Source organism: Hipposideros armiger, unplaced genomic scaffold, assembly GCF_001890085.2.
Source record: "Hipposideros armiger isolate ML-2016 unplaced genomic scaffold, ASM189008v1 scaffold_78, whole genome shotgun sequence".
Lineage (NCBI taxonomy): Eukaryota > Metazoa > Chordata > Mammalia > Chiroptera > Hipposideridae > Hipposideros > Hipposideros armiger.
In genome coordinates, this window is record NW_017731428.1 from 880309 (window position 1) to 895623 (window position 15315).

The following is a 15315-nucleotide window of genomic DNA, read 5'->3' on the forward strand; positions in this document are numbered from 1 at the left end:
ATGATTAAAAAGCTGGTAATGGGCATAGCTCAGTTTCTCAGGTAGCCTGGCTCTAGAAGTCATGTATGCTTTTAACCATCATGCATACCACCTCTCATAATACGGTAGTTAAGAACTTGGGTTATGGAATCAGATAACATTTTCCTTCCATGGGTGTGCCTTTGCATAAGTTACTAAATCTCCATTATCTCCACTTTCTTTACCTATTAAAGCATAGTAATATCTGTGCCTGATTTATATAGTCCTTATATGTAGTAAAGGGATTAACACCTGTAAATGTCTAAGTGTGTTGCCTAGGATGTGGAAAGATCACCCGGGATCCGTGTTTGCTTTTATTCTTATAGCCTTAGCTTTGCCGAAGATGTCATTTTAGGCGGAGCAAAAGGGCAATGTGCTTGAAACACAGCCTTCTTTGATGTTCTTTAAATTCCCCTGCATAGAATACCAATTATGCTCATTCATGAAACCAATTCGGACAACATTTACCTGTGCTTAAGGTGTGCATATGCCACCTCCTTGTATAGAAAACAGAAAGGGTCCTTTAGTTAGGTTTTTTTGGCCTATCTGTGCTCCTGAGAATAATCACTTTCGTTTGAGGTTTGGATTTATATATACATCACAGTCACAGGCATGCAAGCATATATTTTTAGAGCACTCTCTGAAAATGGAGCAAAAAATTTTTAAAAATAAACTAGTGCAGGGCTAAAGCTGGAATCAGTGTGTGTGTGTGTGTGTGTGTGTGTGTGTGTGTGTGTGTGTGTGTGTGTGGCGGGGAACTGCCAACCTTGCCTTCCCCGTGTCTTCACTGACAACTAAGTCTTGCTCTCCCAGCCCTGATGTCAGCGAATTCTTTCATTTTCTATCCTAGAATGAGTAGTGCAGATCTCAGCAAGTGACAAGCCAGGAGTTTGCTGTTAAATATAAATGTCCAGCTTCTGGAAATTTGGCTCCTGACAAATGTTCCTGAAAACTTTTAGGATGTGCCTATATATTTCAAGGGCCCCCTTAAGGAACCTCAAATAAAATCAGGCTTTTCTCAGCAGATCTTCTTCAGGCTGTGAGCTTACTGAATCCCCCTCACAGGTGCTTGGGACAGTACGCAGTGAACTGTTCTGCAGGGACTCCTCAAAACTGGGGAGGACACATCTTCGCTCCCCATTCCTATCCCACTTTGCTCCTCACTGCACCCAAATAGCCAGAGAAGACGTTTTCCAGGCTGATGACTGTTGCCAGGGCAACTCCCTATTGATCCTTTATGGTAATATTGGCAGATACCCTCTGGTAATTGGAGAGTGGGGTTGAGCAACAGCTCTCTGGATGGGAGAAGTGGGTGTTTTTTGTTGGTTTTATCATCAGCACTATCTGTTCCCAGCCCCAAAGAGTCAAATGTTGAAGCTCAATTTTAAGCTTTGGAGAAATGCTCAATTTGATGATGATTGTAGATGGAATGAGAAGAGGCCCCTGGGATTATAGGGGAAAGGCCTCAATGGAAGAAACTTAGCTTCCCAGGATGCAGAGAAAGGGAGGAGTCAGGAAGAAAAGGGAGAGACAGGAAACTATTGTTATTCAGCTGCTAAATGACCAAATTAGGCCTCAGGGACCAATCCTTCACTTTGCCACCTAGGAAGATTCAGAAAGGGGGGTGGGTGGGTAAGAAGATCATTTGGAAATCCCAACAATATTAAAGAAAAGTTATTTCTTTCACCTAGCACCTTGGAGAAAGCCGTAAGCAGACAAAAACAGGGAAAGACCTTTGTAAACCTATCCAGGAATGAATGGCACTGCCCGGGACCCAAATCTCTTATTTTCCAGTTTAAACTCAGGCATGACCAAACCCTGCTGGAAATTCAGTCTGTGGTTTCTGAAGGACACCAGTCACAGGCTCTTCTCCACTTTAGATGCTGTTTTGTTTGTAAAGGCCTCACATTGCCTGCTTCTCTTACTCCAGCCTGCCTTCAGGGAGCAGGGAAGAAAATCAAGGGAACAGATTGACTGTGAAGTATTCCAAAGAGAAGAGATTTGGCGAGGGATCCTATTTCAAAAACATGTTATCCAAAACAGCCCTTTCACATTTACCTTATTCCTTGTTTTCTGAGGAGCAGGGGTGGAAAGAGAGGCAGGTTTGCAATCAGGTTTCCCAGCTCTGGTATTAATGCTGTGACTGAACCATTTCCTTCACCTCTCTGAGCCTTGGTTTTTATCACCTCTACAATGGGAAGCCTGCCACCATTTGAGAAGGCTTATTGTGTGAATTAAACACAATGGAAGCGCCCAGGGGGTTATTAGCACTTAGAAAAGTAGGACCTGCCATTTCTGTCCCATGTAGTGACTCCCAAACACGAAGCCAAACTATTATGTTAAGAGGACTTAAAAGCTTTATGAGCTATTTGGGGGAAATGATTCCATGCAGGCTTGAGCATTGTTTTCAAATTCGGAAGAGCCAATGTTATTTTGTCAGGATCGGCTAAATAATATGGCTGTTTCCTTGAAGGGACCGGGTGGGATTGGGCTCACATTGCACACATATTTCATCTGCAGTCACCACATATGTGTGTGTTGCTCAGCCAGCAGCACATATGGAACGACTCTCAATGGAAAATTGGAGTGATGTCATCTGCCTAGCAATACCAGGATATGAACTCACACTCCCCCAGTGCTGTTGGGGCTACACAGCTCCCCGTGTGCTCCGAGGAAAGCAGGCTATTTTGAATGCTTCCGGACCAGTAGGCTTTGATTTTCTTCTGAGAAATCACTGGGAGGGTGTAATCTGATTTCCACAAAGAGGAGTGGGTGCGAGGAGCCAGAAAGAGTTTCTTCTTAGGGATTCCTAAAGAACTCGTTGAGAGTGTTTCTCATATTTCAGAACAAAAACGTGGAAAAGAGAGCAAATGTATTCCATTCCCTTTTATGTTGAGGAAAACAGTCGCTCTATCCTTTCAAGAGCTCCCGCCCCTGGGAATGTGCTTTAGACTTGCTGCTCAGTCTGCATTCCTCAGTGGCATTTGCTGAACAGATTGGCTCCAACACAGAGCTCAGGGCTTCTCTGGTGATTTCAGGGGTTTGAGGCAAGGATTTCAGGATGGAATGGATGAAAGGAAGTCAGATATCTGGGCCTGTTCTCTCCTTGACAAAAATCTGTTTGTTTGTTTTTCTTTTCTTAAGACAAATAATGAAAGAAATTTAAGTTCATTCATGAAACTCTATTGGGATGGCTTAAATTCCATTCTTTTTTTTTTTTGGAGCTAGGTACAATGCCTTTCCTTAGCATTGATGTTCCTACAGAAAGAAGCTGCCTGGTTGCTTGGAATTCAGGCCCCAGTCTATGAAGAACTAATCCCCTTAAGTTATAGGGATTGTCACCCTGGGCCACCCTGAGAGGCCTGCCTGGTATAGTTGGAGGGATCAACTGGTGGTCACTTTTTGTGAGTGGCACGTGGCTATCAAAGTAGCAGTCTCACACACATTTGGTCTGTCCACAGTGTCAGAGTTTATTAGAATAAAGCCATGGATCTAGTCCTACTGACTTGGTTTACCATGGGCATTAACCAAGGATCAGGCCAATAAGTCGAGGTAGAGCGGTTTCACACAAGAGAGTCACACAAGCAATAGGGTTAGGCAAGGTGAACAGAGCCTTTCGCAAGAAGGAAGAGAGAGAGAGAGAGTCCAGTGTTCAGCAAGATTCCCTTCGGCACTGGGGTGCATAGCATCAGGCTTCAGGCCAGGCTGGTGAGACAGTCAGGAGGCAAAGCTTCAAGTGTTCTGTCTGGGACGAGTGCAGCCGTCAGCTCGTCAGTTGAGGTCTGAGCGCTAAGCCATTTGAGAGCTCTGATTCTATGCTCAAGACTGGGTGTAGTGCACCCATCTGCAGTCCGGTAAAACCCATGTGTAGTCCAAGAAAGCCGTCCAGATTGTCACACTCCACCTGCATCTGGAGTTATCTGGGTAGAGTATTCACTGGATATGCTTTTCGTGGGATGCTCTGGCATGACTGTCACCTTGTGACTGACATAGCTCTCAAATTATTAGAGTCTATTTTGTGTTCATAATTAATGCTCTTTACATCCCATGATTGATTTCATTCAGAAGGTGGGTTCGGTTGGGCAGAGTTTTTTAAAAGCATTTGAGTCGGAATGGCTTTAAACAGGAGCATGCCCTCTCTTTTCTCCTCAGGTATTAGCTCTCCCTTAGAAAATTACTACTGGTTTTGGCATAATGTGACATTACTTGTGCAGTTCCCAGAGGCATTTGAGTTTGAGACCCTGGGACTGGAAGGGACATCTAATAAGATGTAAGTAGGATGTGAATGCTTTGTTTAAAGTCCGCCCAATCCTGACTGCCATTAAGGTGAATTTGGACAAGTCATATACCACTCACCCTCAGTCTCTGTTTCTCTACCTTAAGCTGCCTTCTTCTGCTCTGTGTCTTCACTCTGGAGTCTAAGCTCAACAGCCCCTCTCTGGACATAGCCGGGTTCACAGCAGAGCAGAAAAAGAACAAGGCAGAACCACCAGCTTCTCTTAAAGCTTCTGTTTGGAAGTAACACATGCCACTTCCAGGTAGAGTTCATTGGCCAAAGCACGGGGGAGGAAGAAACTTTCCTCCACCCTTTTAGGTTCTTTCAATTGGCCTAATAATCAAATAGACATGAGACAGATTAACAGGAGAAAATGACCAAATTCAATTACATGTGTCTGTATGGGAACCCTACATACACAAGAGAGTTAGAGACTCCATACATATGAGAGGTACAGAAAGTGAAAATAAAGTATATATGACATTGTGAGCTAGGGATGAGGTAAAGCACGTTGGGGCTTCAGAGAGGAGGAAGGGATGTGCAGGATGATAAGAAGAGCAGATGTTCAGTAATGAGAAGTCTGTCCTGCCATATTAGCAGGTCCTGAAAAGTTATTTCTGGTAACTCCTGTTATTGGAAAGGCCCCTCATTTAAATTCTTTAAGGGAGAGGTAAAAGTTTCTCATGAGCCTGCAGGGCCTCAATTGCCTTGAGCTCAGAATAACTCACATGCCAAAGTGGCACCTCTTGGGGAGGCCTGCTCTGAAACCCTTCAAGAGTAAGCCACTTGAATGAGCCTACTTCCTAAGAGGGAGAAAAGATCATCCTTCCACAAGGAAGCAGAGTGAATATTTTGAACAATATATAATTAATCCAAAAATCAATAGAAAATATTTGTGAGCTTAGCAAAAGGTAAGTGGGGTGATAAGGGAGGAATTGGTCTTCCCTCAATTAAAAAGTGAAAGAGATGTAAGAAAACAGTAAAGAATATAAAAATTCTATTGTTTGTGTATGCTCAATATTTTTTCCACATTTATCTCATAAAAGAATCTTATTTTCCCTTTGAAAACTTTCTTTTCCTCTTTAGCAATTCTGGTAGAACTGCCACTTCATATATCCTTCCTCTGCCAGCCAATCAAACTCAACCATCTTGGGCATTTGGGGTAGATGCAGAGCTATATTACCCAAATGCCCCTTCAAGGAAGTACTTGCTTCACAGGTATGGGGCGTGATGTTAGCAGGCAACCTCCCACTGTCAGCTTCTTCAGGGTTTACCTTGACTGCCAAGAGCCCCCATACCCAAGGTTATGCCGTTGCCTGGGCAAACCGTAGATGGAACAAGGTGGAGTTCTAAAGACATGGCTATTTCTGCTTATCTAGGGACATGGTGATGGGCACCACTTGCTCCAAAATCCCCCCTGGCTTGGCTGAGGCTTTGTTGGAGCTGCATTGCTGATCAATTTTTCTTCTGCTGAAATCTACTTGCTCCCCACTTCCCTTAATAGGTATTGATTCTTCATAAATGTCTTGTAACCCAACTCTGTCTCAGTGTGTGCTCCTGGAGAACCCAGCCTCTAGCAGTTACTGTAGCAGGGAAATAGAGATAGCAGGAGAGTAATGCATCAGTGATTCTGTGCCTCCACTGAAATGAAACATATTTCTAACACCAACAGGCTGTTGGCCAGAGCTAGTCCAACGGCACCACCTAAGAGCAAGAGAGGTAAGAAGCATGAGATGGAAGATAGAATTTTTGGAGAGCATCATTCTGCCTGGCACCGTGTCCTTTCAGCTTCTGTCCTATTTGGTATCACACACCTTCCCGATATATTTCTTTCTAATTAAGTTAGCCAGAGTTAGGTTCTTTTACTTGCAAGCAAACACTTCTTTCTGATATAAGAAGACTGAGTATAAATTCCTCTTTTAATAAGGCTGGAGGAGAATAGATGATAAGAGATTATTAAACAGTAATAGGGTTAGGGAAAATGTTATTATCTTTATAAGGTGGGATAAATATTAGTTTTCTGGGCTGCTATGGAAAATTCAGGATAGTGGCTGTTATGGGTTGAATGGTGTACCCAATTATTTTTATGTTGGCCCCCAGTATTTCAGCATGTTTCCTTCTTTGGAAATGAAATGGTTGTACATGTAATTAGTGAAGATGAGGTCCTTAGCTAATTAATTAGGTGGGTCCCTAATCCAATGTGACTGGTGTCCTTATAAACATGGGAAATTGGAGGCAGAAGCACACACGGAGAACATCATGAAGGCAGAGATTGGGGTAAGGCAGCAGAAGCCAAGGATGCTAATGATTGCCAGCAAACCACCAGAAACTAATAGAGACACATGGAACAGACTCTCCCTTACACGCTGCAGCAGAAGCCAACCCAGCCAACCCCTTCCTCTTGGATTTCCAGCCTCCAGAACTGTGAGACAATACACTCCTGTTGTTTAGCCACCCAGTTTGTGGTATTTTGTTATAGGAGCCCATGGAAACTGATGTGATGGCCTTCTTACAATATACAGGGGAGTGATAGAGGTGTTTGCTAGAACAAAGTCTTGGAGCAAAATGGAAAAGGCTAACAAATAATAAACAGCAAAGAAAAGAGTTTATCTTGTCCTCTCATATTCTGGTGAAGAAAGAAAGACCATTAAGACTAGTGTGAATAAGGGAGCTTTTGGGGGACTGTTTAAGAACAAGAGTAAACCATTTTAGGGAAATAGCTTAAATTCTGACATATATCTTTAACAATTTGGGGAATCCTGAAAGCATCACTGTTTCTATCAATAACCTGTCCTAACGATGTTATAAGTTGACTGACATGAACAACTTAAAAAATACTAGTTTCTGTCATGATACTCCTTTTAAATTGGACATAGTTTAGTGTCAGTGATTAAAAGCAAAGGCTCTGAATGTAGAATGCCTGGGTTGAATATGGCATCACACTTTCCTGCTGTGACATTTAGTCAAGTCCCTTAAACATTCCATCACTAAAATCCCTCATCTATAAAATGGAGATAGTAAGTGTCTAACCTCAGGATTATTATAAGGATGAAAGAAAATACTAAAGAGAATTAAAACAGGAATAAAACTGCCTCTTTCTTCATCTACAAAGTGAAAACAGTCATAGGCTCTAACATGTGAGATGGTTGTAAGGATTAAATTATGTGAGCTGAAGCACATAAATCACATGTAAAGAGTAGGTACTGATATTTAATAAGTGCTCAACAAATGTAAGTTATTGCTGCTATTGTTATATCCTCTAATGTAACAATTCCAACTATTGTAAACCCCTCTACAAAAAGAAATGCTTACATTTATTACCAATGTCTTCCTATCAAGAAGGCTGGAAAGTCACACAAGACAGATATACTTCAAGGAGGATATTTCTGTAGTTCCCAAATTCTAATTTTAGAGTTTTCTCAGCCTTGATTTTATCTTTTTATATTTAAAATGATGAAAAATTGATTTACAGAAAGAAGCTTACTGCGTCTAGATGATAATTTTCGTTTCTTCGTCCTGAATTTTTCCTAGCTTTTATTTTGCTATTTCATTATTTATGTTTGCCTATATTTTATTTAAGTATTCTGCTTCGATAAGTCAGTTATGAAACTTGCTAACATTCTGCACAATTTCCTGAATAATTGGACTTTATCACAGTTTTGTTTTATAATTGTAGCCATCTTAACTCTTCAAGATGTCTTTTTATATTTCTTAAAGAGAGATTTTCCTCATTATGAGCTGCCTGAAAGACATCTCTCTGGGCTATGGGTTTCCTCTTGAGAGTGGCTGCCATACCCACGGGACTCACTGTCACAAGACAATGACATTAGTAACTTTTATGCCTTTACACTAGGTCATCCCTTCAGCAAGACATAACCTCTATATAAGTGACATTTATGAGACTATCAACCTCCTGCTGAATCTAGAATTTTCTATTCTTAGATTTAATGCAGATCCACAGCACTGATATAGTGCCTGGTACATAATCGGCATTTAATAAAATTTATTGGAAGAAATCAGGAAGAGACACATAACCCATGATTATGACTCAGGCGGCAGTTTTGCAAAACAAACCCTATTTGGCAGAATGGCCTAAAAGTCCTTCCTCTTACTTATTTCAAAGCCATGTTATGAAGTTTTACAAATAAGGAAATTGACAAGATTTCAAATGCATGTAAAATTTATAATTGTATTTTCTGTAAATGTCTTTCAAAATAAATAACGTTGAGTTTTCTGCTTACATAGCTAATATATGGACTTCAACTTCCAAATACAAAAATCTGTGGTAGACCATTTTTCCCACCATAACACCTCATTAGACAGGCTTACCATAAATACACATGTATTAAAGAAAGCTGAGGAAAATATGAAACAATAGGTAATTCTAACAAAGAGAAAGAATGTCTAAAATGGACATCCTAAAACTGAAAAATACAATATAAATTAAAAATCATTATTTTTAATAGCAGAAAAGAGGATACATATATATGTAGACAGATGAATAGAAATTATTCAAACTAAATAGAAAGAAAAGAATGAAGACAACAGAATAGATTATAATAGAATTATGGGAGACTGTAAATAGTCTAACATACATATAATTGGAATCTCAGAAGAAAAGTGGGGAGAGAGAAGAGAGAAGCAACATTGAAAAGATATTGATGAATAAGTTTACAAAACTGATAAAAGATAACTTAGAGATTCAGGAAGACAATGGAACTCTAAGCAGGATACAAAGAAAACTCACACATTGACACATCATAATGAAATTCCTAAAGACCAACCATAAAGGAAGATTCTTAAAAACAACCATAGAAAGTGACACATTGTCTTCAAATGGTAGAAAACTTTTCAGTAGAAACTATGAAAACCAGGAGATACTGACATGTATCTTCACAGACCTGAAAAAGGGGGGGGGGGACCAGAACTACCTAAAATTCCATACCCTTTATTGAATATTCTTCAAAAATGAAGGTGAAATACAAATGTTTACAGACACGTTTCGAGGGGTTGTTACCAGTGAGTTCACACTATAAGAAATACTGAAGAAAAATTTTCACATTGAAGAGAAATGATCTCGTATAAAACTATGGAATTTCAGAAATAAATGAAAACATCAGAAGGAGTGAATATATACATAAGTATAAAATATTACTGGGTCTTTAAGTCAACAACCATAACAATGTACTGGGGGTGTTACAACTATATAGAAATAAAGTAAGTGACAACAACAGAAGGGAGGGTCTTCCATGGTTCAGGAACTGGTAGGGTGCTAATTTAAGATAAATTGCAATAAGTTAAAAATGTATATTATAATCAATGTACAAATACAAATAATATAAAATATATAAGTAAAAAGTGAATAAAGAAAACTGAATACTAAAATTTCTTAATTAATCCAAAGAAGGTTAAGAAAGGAGGAATAAGGAAACAACAGCTTGATTAACTAGAAAGCAAATATAAAAATGGCAGACTCAAGATGACCTACATGAGTAATTACATTAAATGTAAATGTTTTAATCACCCAACTGAAAAACAACTTGTCAGATTAGGAAAAATAAATATACACACCCAGTTCCCAAGTATGTGCCCTTTCGGAGGAACAACCGTCTTCGTCCCCTAAGAATAAAGATTAATTGTAAAACCCTAATAATATTGTTATTGTTATAGCATGCAAACACTACTAAAGAAAGTTGGTATGACTATATTAATATCAGAAAAAGTAGGCATTGATGGAAGCATTAAAGAAAGAAATAAGAACCATTCATAAAGATAAAAGATAGTAGGAAGTTGTAACAAACCTAAATGTATATGTGTGCCTATAAACATGGCTTTAAGAACTGAATAAATGAGTAAAGTAAACAGAAATAGTCTCAGACACACAGAGGAAAAACTGAGGGTTGCTAGATGGGACGGGGGTGGGGATGAGGGAGAAGGGGAAGGGACGAGACAACATGAATTGGTAACTACAATATGGCCTTGGGGATAGAAAAGATAGTTTGGGGAATATAATCAATAATGTTGTAAATATTTTTTAAGGGGCCAGATGGACTCATGTCTTGTTAGGGAGACCATACATAGATGGCGTAGATGCCCGACCACTGCACTGTACATCTGAAGCTGCCATTGAATAACATTATATGTCAACTATAATTTAATACATATATAGTCATGGGTTGTGGAGTATAGTGTGAGAATGGAGTCAATGGAATTGTAACAGATATGTATGATATCGGGAGTGGGGGGTAGTGGATGGGGGAGGGGGTTGTCACTTTGTGAGGGGTGAAAAGTATAACTATTGCATTGTTTTGTACACCTGAAACTATTAATAAAAGAAAGAAAGAAAATAACAAAAAAACATAGCTTTAAGATAGATATAGATATAGATATAGATATAGATAGATATAGATATATCTTATGGATAGATATATCATATATAATGTCATGGATATATATATCATATATATAATATATCTTATGGATATATAATATATATATCAATTACCAGTTATTGTTATAGATTCTAAAATATATTTCTAAAACACACCAAAAGTCAAATAGAATATAAAATTTATTTGAAAACCCTATAAACTAATTCAAACTAATTGACATTTATACCGAAAAACTACACCAAAAAAACAACAGAACAGTGTTTTCAAATGTAAGTGGAGTATTTACCAAAACAGACATTATACTAAGCAAAAAACCAAGTCTATGTAAATTTCAAAGCATTGAATTCATACAGAAGATGTTATCTGACCACAATAGGCTTAATCAAACAATAAATAATGATATAACCAGAAAATCTGCAAATCTCTGAAGACAGCATTACATCTTAAAGAAGTTGAATATGCAATTAAAAATTTTCCCCCAAACAAACAAACTAATTCACTAAAGTGGGAGAGAGCAACTTCTGGCCCAAATTATTTCATTGGTATATCCTTCCAAGCATTTGTACCAGAAATAATACCAGTCTTACACAAATTCTTTCCAAGAGTGCAGAACAGAAACACTTCCCAACTCATTTTATGAAGACAGGATAACTCTGACACCAAAAGCAAAACAGGATATTTCAAGAAAATAAAATTATGAACCTATATTTCTCATATATTCAAAATTCTAAACAAAATATTAGCAGATCACATTTAGAAATAGAGTAAAAAGATATATCACAGCAAAGTGGAATTTATTCTGGGATTGTAATGTCGCTTTATCTTTCAAAAAAATTAATCAAGATAATCACATTATTGGCATAGAAGAGAAAAATCATATGATGTGGTTGTATACAAAAAAATGTATTTGATAAATTTTGACTCTTTCAAGATAAAAATATCAGAAAGTAGGACTATAAGAGTTTCTTCTCAGTTAGGGATTTGGAGAGTGGTTAAGTGTGTGTGCCCAAGCCCAGCCCCTGAGTTTGCACTATGTTCTAACCTTTCCCTTAGTTCCCTCATCTGAACAATGGCAATAATAACATTATGTTTCTCATCAGAATTAAGATAATTAACTCATGCAAAATATTTCCACGAATACTTGATCCATGATACACCATAGACAATGGCTATTTTAGTTAGTGATGTTTCCATACTGTCAGCACTTAGCATATTTCCTAGAACGCAGTAGATGTTAAAAGAGTGTTTTGTAAATGAACGCATGTGCCTTTATGGACACAGTGCCTGCTAAGTGTGCACCATACTGATAGGTGCAGAGAGCAATAGAAGACTCAGCTCCATCTCAGCCTGTTTTTAGCACTCCTCATAAGTCATCCCGCTTTATGCAATAGGCTTTGAGGGCATCTGAAGAAAAGAACTACCTCTGCCCAGAGTGGACTTGAGAGAGAGAGAGAGAGATGAGAGAGAGAGAGAAGAGACTGGAATAGAAGCCAGGAAATTGGGGTTAATTCTCTCTGTGTAGCACTGGGCAAAGTCACTTAATACTATCATTTACTCCATCATATTGGAATTATTTATGCTCTGTTTGTTCCCAATAGATGGTGAGCTCTTTAAGGAAGAATTCATGCCTCATCCATCTTTTGTGTCCTGTGTTTCACATGGTAATAGCTCATAGCTGCCTTTGGTGAGAGTTTTTCAAAGCAAACTTAACTTACAGGCTCCGTTCTCCATTTCTGCAGAATGCCTGCCCAGCTCTTTAGGGATTCTATGAAACGAAAGAGCATACACTGAAGATAGCGAAACCTTCCAAGGGCTATGGAAAGGTGAGCTGTCACTCATGGCTTTATTAAAAAAAAAAAATAGCAAGCAAACAATACATACATATAGGAAGCATGTTATAGTTTACGAAGCATTTTTAGGTCTAGTGCTTAGTTTAATCTTAGCTGACTGCTTTACTTATAGGAAGGCATTGTGATACCGGTTTCTCAGAAGTTTCCATTTAAATCCACATTTTGGAAATAAAAATATGCTTCATATTCATTTAGGGACATTTATTCTCCAAAGAGTTTTACAGTAATCCTTGCCTCATAAAATAATCTGTTTTCCTTTCATAAAGTTTGGATGTTTGCATACTGAAGTTTTATTTGCCTGGTCTAAATGTGAAATATATAGATATAGATATAGATATAGAATATAGAGATATAGAGATATAGATATAGCTATTCTGGGGGTGCAATAAAATGTATACATTTGACTTGTATTCATCTTTTGTTACTGGTGTATGTTGCGATTTTTTGTGTTTTTCTTTTTGTTTTTCTAATAAAGTTTTTTCCTTGCTTAAAATGTGTATACATTTTTTGGGCACCCTCTGTATTTTGCCTCAGCATCAGAGACACTTCAGATGTAGGACATTTTCTGGTTTAATGATTTTGAAAATAGTTACACTGATTATATTTACTCATTAAAAACAGAATAAAATTAAGAGCGAGTGCCAACTTAGAAATTAGATATACATGCATCCTATTTCTTATTTCTCTTACTGCCCTGTGCCTATCGGGATCCTTATCTGTAAATTGCATCTCGCTCCAAGGGCTATTTAAAAAACCCAGTGAAATGATGCTTCTTAAGTATTACAGCATTGACCTGCCAAATAAGTGCCCAACCAATGACAGCACTTACTATTCTTTGTTATTAATCGTTACATTTTATACATTAATAATAGATATTAATAAAATACCTTTGAATTCATAATAGTAAGTGTCGCAGGTGATTTTGTCATTCGTGGGTTTTATTAGGGGAACCACTGACAGAGCCCTGATACGATTTCCCAGCTAGTACGTAACTTACAGAGAAGTCCTGCTTAGGGTCCAGTACAGAGAAGCATCTTGCTCCAGCCTGCGGTCCAGCTGGTATTTATTTCTTATGCCTGCTGCAACAAATCACCACACAAATTTAGTGGTTTGAAAACAACACAGTGTATTATCGTATAGTTCTGGAGGTCAGAAGTCTGAAACGGGCCTCAGTAAAATCACGGTTCCCCAGGTCTGCATTTCTCTCTCAAGCCTCCAGGGAAGAATCCATTTCTTGCCGTTTCAGCTCCCAGATGCTGTCCGGGGTTCCCTGGCTTGTGGCCCCCTCCAGTCACCAAAGCCACCAAGGCTTTGTCTCTCTGAGCCTTTCTTGCATAGTCACACCTGCCTCTGATTCTCTGCCTCCCTCTTCCACTTTTGAATGCCCTGTGGCTATGTTAGTCAGATCCAGTTAATCCAGCATAATCTCCCTGTTTTAAGGTCAATTTATTATCCACCAAATTCCATGTGCATTTAATTTCTCTTTACCATGTAGCCTAATATATATTCACAGGTTCCAAGGATTAGGGCATGGACATCTTTGGGGCTCAGGGGGACATTATTCTCCCCGCTACGCAGCTGGAATGACACTGACTTCGAAATCTAAATCTCCAAATCTAAATGTAGAGAAGAGACAGCTTCCGATTCTGATTTTGGTTTTGAACTGACCCCTCCTGTGGTCCCAGGTCCTGTTTTCACCTGGGTCTGTTTTCCTATTAGCGTGGAGCTTCACAAAACAATCCTTGTTCCTGGCACAGTCCTGGGAGATCAGGAAATCCAGCCCAGCTTGAGGTGACAGCAGGAATTAATGACGGTTTAAAGTTCACATCGTTTCATTTTTTTTTTTCTGGTTTCCTGTATTTTCCTTCTTCTCTGAAAACCACCTAAGAAGGTCCAGTGTTTACAGCGTCCTTCAAAGCCCCGCATTCAATTTCCTGGAAAGTTAGGAAAGTTCATGGCGAAATAAAAATGTCAGAAGATTTAGCAGCTGTGAAGCTTAGGCTGACAGTGAAAGAAGTGTGGCCCTGGGCCCGGTCAAGACACAGCCCGCCCGGGTTATCCAATTGAACATGAAAATACGAACCATCAGGTCCCAAGTGCTTCCTCTGTGCCAGGCGTAGAGGTAAGATCTCCAAGCAGCACCACCATCATTTTGAAGGAAATACAACTGAATTTTAAAGGGACTAAGTAACTTGTCAAGGACACTCACCTTGTAAGCAGCAGTCAGGAGGCAAACCACAGTCTCTGATTCTAAAACAGAGGTTTTCCAGCTCCCCAAGCCTCTTTCCTGCACGACCTCATGCTCATCACACAGGCCTGTCTTTCCGGCGAGGATGTGAGCTCTTGGGGATCTGAGCCACATCTTTTTCATCTGTTTCCAGCACTCAGCCTTGTGCCTGGTGTGTAGTCAGTGTTCGGCAACGTTTGCTTATGTTATGAAAGTGTGATTGAGTCAGGACACTGTCTGGTTGTCTTAATTACACCAGCCTACAGAAAAACTCATGTCCGGAGGAGGCCATCAAGAGGCAACATCGACTTTAGGAACTCATGGAAAATTGGCCAGGGAAAATTTTTTTCTCCAGGAGCCATTTACATGCTATTTGATTTGGCTTTCTGAGACATATTAATCAATCCTCCAAACTCCTTCCAGGGCGCCACTGCACTCATTTGTAATCAGCTAGTATTTATCTACTGAGGCACTTGGGAGGGTGAAATGGAAAAGGCAGCTTTTCAACAGAGTGCTTTCATCGAACCCCTCCTACTCAATTTCATTTAAAAC